We start from the raw sequence: 6,103 nt of genomic DNA, 5'->3' as shown, positions 1-6,103 counted from the left end.
ACTGACTGAGCTACCCAGGCGCCCCTACTGAAAGAATCTTTTCATTTTTTCTACCTCACTATCAATTCTCCTAGATTCCACTGTGAACCCCCCACCTTGGGGCTTCTCTCAGGTAAGACAGCCCGACTTAACCCGGGAGGCAGGCAGAGAGAGGTGGGAGAGGCAGGGAGAGGGGTCAGGGAGGCCCAGGCAGCTCACCTTGTCCTGGCCTCGGGCTCCCCTCTCCGTGGCGTCTTGCTGCTCCCACGTTCCCCTCCATTCGGTGAGCCGAGGAAGAAGACCCTGAGAGGAGAACATGACACGGGCTTTTGCAAACACCCCTCGGTGCTGCAGTTTATTGACACTCTCAGCCTCATGGTAACACTCCACCTCCACCATAACTTAAAAAGTGGGAAACCTGCCCCGTTGTTTGCACCCAGACAGGGACAGGGTCCCCACTATGATCTCAGGCTAAGATCCCCAGCACAGTACGGTGTTGCCCACACCCAAACCTCATCCCTGACGTTAGGGTGCATACAGGTCGCACCCCGCTGTTTAGGATCTCTGGTTTGCTGGTGCCGGCGGCTGTGTTTGCGTGGGGCTGCTCTGTGCCTTACGCACTACGCCACCTGAGGCGTGTGTGTCTCCCTCTCCGGTTAAGTGTAAACGGAATGTATCAGATATAGAACAACACGGAGCATTTTCCCCACGCTTGCTTCTGTTCCCCTCCTTGCTGGATTCAGATTTGTCTATCTATTCTTTTCTCTCGAATCATCTCCGGAGGAAAACCAGGCAAAATCCGTGCAGGGGTTCCACTTCTTCCACAGACTTCTTCTGGGCCTTGCAGGCAACTGCGCAGGGGCGTGGAGGCGTGTGGATCCAGAACTCGGTCTTTCCGGGTTGACATTCAGCTCTGGCCCTTCTGTCTTGTCACTCTGGGTGATGACCTAATTCAGCGCCCCATTTGTCTCATCGACCTGGTAAAGGCAGGCCATGGCTCCTAACTAAACGTCAAGAAATATAGAACCCTGGCACATAGTGACATTTAATCACACTGGCTGATAAGGATAATCGGCCATTTCTGCCTTTCAGCTCCCATGGGACCCTTTTCCGGAAAGCTGACAGTCTGATCTGGCCCCTTCTTGCCCCCAGGACCCCTCCTCCAGCTTCCCATGACCACACATCACCCCACCCTATTTCTGTTCTCCGCACACACCAGGCTTGGCCCGTGCAGGGTCTCTGCTGCTCCCCAGCCTGGCGCTCTTCCATCTGATGCCACCATGCTGGCTTCTCTGGGTCACTCACTCATCACCCTAGTGTCATCTCTGCAGATCTGAGCCACCCAGTGAGAGTGGGTAAGAAAAATGGGGTGGAAAGCTTGCCACAGAATATTGTGCAGCTATTAGAAGCGTGAGATGAGATACAGACATTGCTCAATCAAAACGGCTCAAAATGGAGTCACTTGTGCTAAGCTCCACGTCACCAAACTGAAACTTAAGTACTATTTGGGTTTTCCCAGAAATGGAGTCTTAAACCAGCCAATCAGGAATCACCTGACCAGCACTATGAGGTACTCTGCCTGATAGACCCCTGCCAGCCCCAAAGGAAAGTGCAATAAGCAACCTACATTTTTTTTGCCTTATCCATTTCTTGTCCGCCCTCCCATCTGCCTGTAAGTTTTCCATTTTGTACAGCTCCTCAGAACTCCTCCCTGTCTGCTAGATGGGATGCTGCCCAATTCATGAATCACTGAATAAAGCCAATAAGACCTTTAAAATTTACTCAGTTGAATTTTGTTTTTTTAACAACATAGAAAGATGGGTGGACTGAGTGAGTAATATCAGCACAGAGGAGAGACAGAGCGTGCACACGGGTACACCAGCAAACGCCTCCAAGGGCTGCCGGGGGGGGGCAGGGCTGGGGGGGAGGGAAAATGCAGCCCCCCACATCAACCATCACTCCATCTACCTCCATTCTCCAAATAGTACACATCACTACCAAATACTTAGAACACAACAGGTTCTTCACCCACACATGAAGAATTTTCTGTGCTTTTAGTACTAGGTATACTGGAGCATACTTATTATTAGTTAAGATATTACAGTAAAGACTAGCTCCGAGTAAAATGGGAAGTCAATCTCAGGACATGTACCTAGTTAAATTAAAGGTGCATTGATCTATTACATAAAAAAGCAATTCAACATTTCAAATTCTTTTTTTAAGTCATTACCATAAAAAGCAAGAATACCATTGAACTTTGAACAAGAAGTTCAAAATTCAACTGAATTGCAATATCTCAGAAATATAATTTCAATATGTGAAGGAGAAATCTACTTTCAGTTATAAGTGAGAAGAAATTTGGCAAGAGAACATCAAATGCAGCTAAGATGAAGTCTTCAGTATGATAAGCAGCACTCCCTTGTGTTACAGACACAATGACCCTTTACCTCTAAATATTTCATCATATAATTTCCCAGTAAAAAGGTGATGCTCTTATATTATCTTAGTAAAACGACCAAATTTAGGAATTGAATTTTGCTATAGTGCTTCTTCTCTAATTTACAAACTAAATTCAGATTTTTACAATGGCTCCAATACTCCAGGGAAGATCATGTTTTTTAAGGTTATACTGAGATCCAGACAACTAAGATTCAGGGATGTTACCTTTGAGAATGAATTTATATCATGAAGATAAAAAATGCCTCTTTCTAGGATGAGAAACAGACTCAATCAAGAGGGATTACTTAAGTATTCAAACAGCTATTGGGGTGATCACTTCAGCTACACATGGCAAAAACAAAACAACGCAGAGATTCACTGCAAGGATGACACGTGAATTCTTGAGGTGTTCGATACTGTTTTCAGGATGGGAAGAAATGGTTGCAAGTATTATGAACCAAATTGTGATTCCCCCCAAATTCACATATTGAGGTCCTAACCTTCAATGTGACATATATCGAGACAGAGTCTTTTAAAAAGTAATTAAGATTAAATGAGGTCACAAGGGTGGGGCCCTAATCCAATAGGACTGGTGTCCTTATGGGGGGGGACACGAGGTGTGCACTCACACGGAGGACAGGCCATGTGAGGACACGGTGGTGGGGCGGGGGAGGCGGTAGTCTGCAGGCCAGGAGGAGAGCCTCGCCAGGAACCCACCGGGCCGGCACCCTGATGTTGGACTTGCAGCCTCCAGGACTGTGAGAAATGCATTCCTATGGTTTAATCCCCCAGGCTGTGGTCTGGAGTGAAATAATAGAGTACCATTCTCGTGAGTTTCTTAAATCAGAGTTCATTATAACACCAAACAGTATAACACCCACCTGGTGCAATGCTCAGGGTATGCAGAGGAAATACAATTTCTTTAAAAAGTGGAAAGGGTATAGGGACCTAAATGGAGGTAAACATTCAAAGCTTCACTCGAAGAGGTAAGACTTTGATACGAGGAGTTGGAGGTAAGTCACTTCTATATTGTAATATCTAGAACAACCACACAGAAAACAATACAAAATGAGATGATCAAAAAACATTGTAAGTACATAGAAATGGAATTCTAAAAATGCCAAGGTAATCTGCAGAAAGGCCAAGTAGAATTTCCAGATATGCAGAGCTGGTTCAATATTCAAAAATTAGTCAGTGTAAACCACCTTATCAATAGGCTAAGATATCAACTGATGCAGAAAAGCATTTGACTGAATCCTACACCCACTCATAGAAAATCTCTCAGCAGCAAACTAGGAATAGAGAGGAACTTCCTTAAGACTTAGCAGATACGCCCAACTGAGTTTTGATAAAGACGCAAAAGCAATTCAGGGGAGGAGGGATAGTCTATTCCAAGACACAGATCTACACAAACACAGCAACTGATCATTGACAAAGTCTTCTCAAGAAATAGAACAACAGAACATCCACGTGAAAGCAAAAAGAATCTAGATAAGGAGCACAAACCCAAACTCAGAATGGATCACAGACCCACGCATAAAATGCAAGCTTCTAAACCTCTAGGAGACCACAAGAGAAACCTAAGTGACCTTGGTTGGCGACATGTTTTTAAGGTACTACACTAAACACAACACAGTCCATGAAAGAAGTTGGTAAGTTGGATTTCATTAAAATTAAAGCACCTGCTCTGTGAAAGAAACGGACAGACTGAAGAGACAAACACAGATGGGGAGGAAAAATTTGCAAAAATATACCTGAGGACTTGCATTGAAAATACACAAAGCGGGGCGCCTGGAGAGCACAGTCGGCTAGGCGTCTGACTCTTGGTTTCAGCTCAGGTCATGATCTCAGGGTCGTGGGATCAAGCCCCACGTAGGGCTCCGTTCTCAGCATGGAGTCTGTTTGGGATTCTCCCCCTCTCCCTCCCCCTCTGCCCCTCCCCCTGCTCATGGGCACTGTCTCTTTCTCTCTCTTTCCCTTTCTCAAATAAATAAATAAATAAATATCTTTTTTAAAAGAAGAAAAGAAAATACACAAAGAACTCTTAAAACTTAACGAGAAAACAATACAATTAAAAAATGGGCCAAAGATCTTAACAGATACCTCACCAAAGAAGATGAACATCGGCAAATAATCATATGAGAAAACGCTGCACATCATGTCATCAGGGAAATACAAATTAATTACTACTACACACGCGATGGAATGGCCAAAATCTGGAACACGGACACCGGCTGACGGGACGTGGCACCGCAAGAAGTCTCACTCACTGCTGGCGGGAACGCAGAATAGTGCGGCCACTTGGAAGACCGTTTGGCAGTTTCTTACACAACTACACATGCTCTTACCATAAGATTTAGCCATTGTGCCCCTTGGTATTTACCCAGAGGAGCTGAAATTCATGTCCATGCAAAAGCCTGCACACAGATGTTTATAGCAGCTTTATTTATCATTGCCAGAACTTGGAAGCAACCACGATGTTCTTCAGTAAGTAAATGGATAAATGAACTATCAAGCCACGAAAAGACATGAAGGACCCTTAAATAATATTACTAAGTGAAAGGGGCCAGTCTGAACAGGCTACCTGCTGTACGATGCCAGCAATGAGACATTCTGGAAGAGGCAAACTATGGAGACAGTAAGATGATGGATGTGTGCTGGGGGCTGAGGGTGGGAGGACGAATAGGTGGAGCACAGAGGATTTCGAGGGCAGTGAAAATGACTGTAGGATATTAAAATGACGGATACAGGACATCACACATTTGTCAAAACCCATAGAATGAGCGAGCACCAAGAGTGAACCCTCATGTCAACTGTGGACTTCAGTGAATAGTAACAAATGTGATCATTTTCTCTTCGCCTTGGAGGATCTGGATTAGGCTTTTCTTTTTAACTCTCTGCAAGGTGGCAGCCCACTGGCCATTTGTCACAACAGAAACGTCTGCAAATTTAGGTCACTTTCTCTGCCTAGAATAACGGCATGTAATTCATCCGACATTGAAATCTTCCAAGTGCCCCTCTTAGAAGCAGCCAGTAACCTCCGTGTGGCACGCGATGCTGTGGACACAGCCCATGCCATGGCCACGCCATGAGAGCAAGCCCCACATCCTGAGCTTGGGCTGCTGGATGGCGGAGTGGCCGGGCGGTGGACCTGAGAACAGCTCCCTCGGGGCGGGGGCTGCTCACCCACCTGCGCAGAAATATTTCAGTGCATCGGCAACTCAGATAGCTTATACCCACACGGGCGGACCGATGGCCGCCCGCAGGTAAGCGTAGAATTCATCGTAGAAACAGGTGCTGGTGGATGCATGACATGAGACTCTTGCAGAGGGCTGGCTTCCTGCGTAACATAAAACTCGCACGATGGAAATCCGCTGCAATGCTCGTTTCCTCAGATCTGCAGCAGGGTTTCCCGCGTGCCATCCAACAGCACATGCATTCTCATGGGCCAACCCACTGTGTTCTGTGTATTATTTCCGCTATTTTATCTCAGTCGAAGGACAAAGTTTTCACGAATGATACAAGACTTTTTCATCCTTCTCTAAGGAAGAAGCCTCAGGAAGAGGCTTCTCAATGATCCTCACCAAGTTTCAGTAAAACTCTGTGAAGTATCATTCACAAGAGCGCATGATTTCCAAAGTCCCGGGGAACTAGAGCAGTTAAGTAGAAAGTCCCCAATGCTTCC

The 6,103-nt window shown here is 45.8% G+C and overlaps 1 long non-coding RNA gene across 1 annotated transcript in view; it reads right to left on the bottom strand.

Moving 5' to 3' along the window:
* Positions 1–202: 202 nt before the first annotated feature.
* The window catches only part of LOC116634344, a 34,677-nt gene continuing 28,776 nt past the window's right edge, over positions 203–6,103 (bottom strand). Inside the window, exon 3 of the long non-coding RNA XR_004299946.1 lies at positions 203–282. This is a non-coding gene — a long non-coding RNA (uncharacterized LOC116634344). The remainder of the gene's footprint in view (positions 283–6,103) is intronic.

Source organism: Phoca vitulina, unplaced genomic scaffold (assembly GCF_004348235.1).
Source record: "Phoca vitulina isolate PV1807 unplaced genomic scaffold, GSC_HSeal_1.0 scaffold9, whole genome shotgun sequence".
Lineage (NCBI taxonomy): Eukaryota > Metazoa > Chordata > Mammalia > Carnivora > Phocidae > Phoca > Phoca vitulina.
This window is presented reverse-complemented; position numbering and strand designations above follow the sequence as displayed.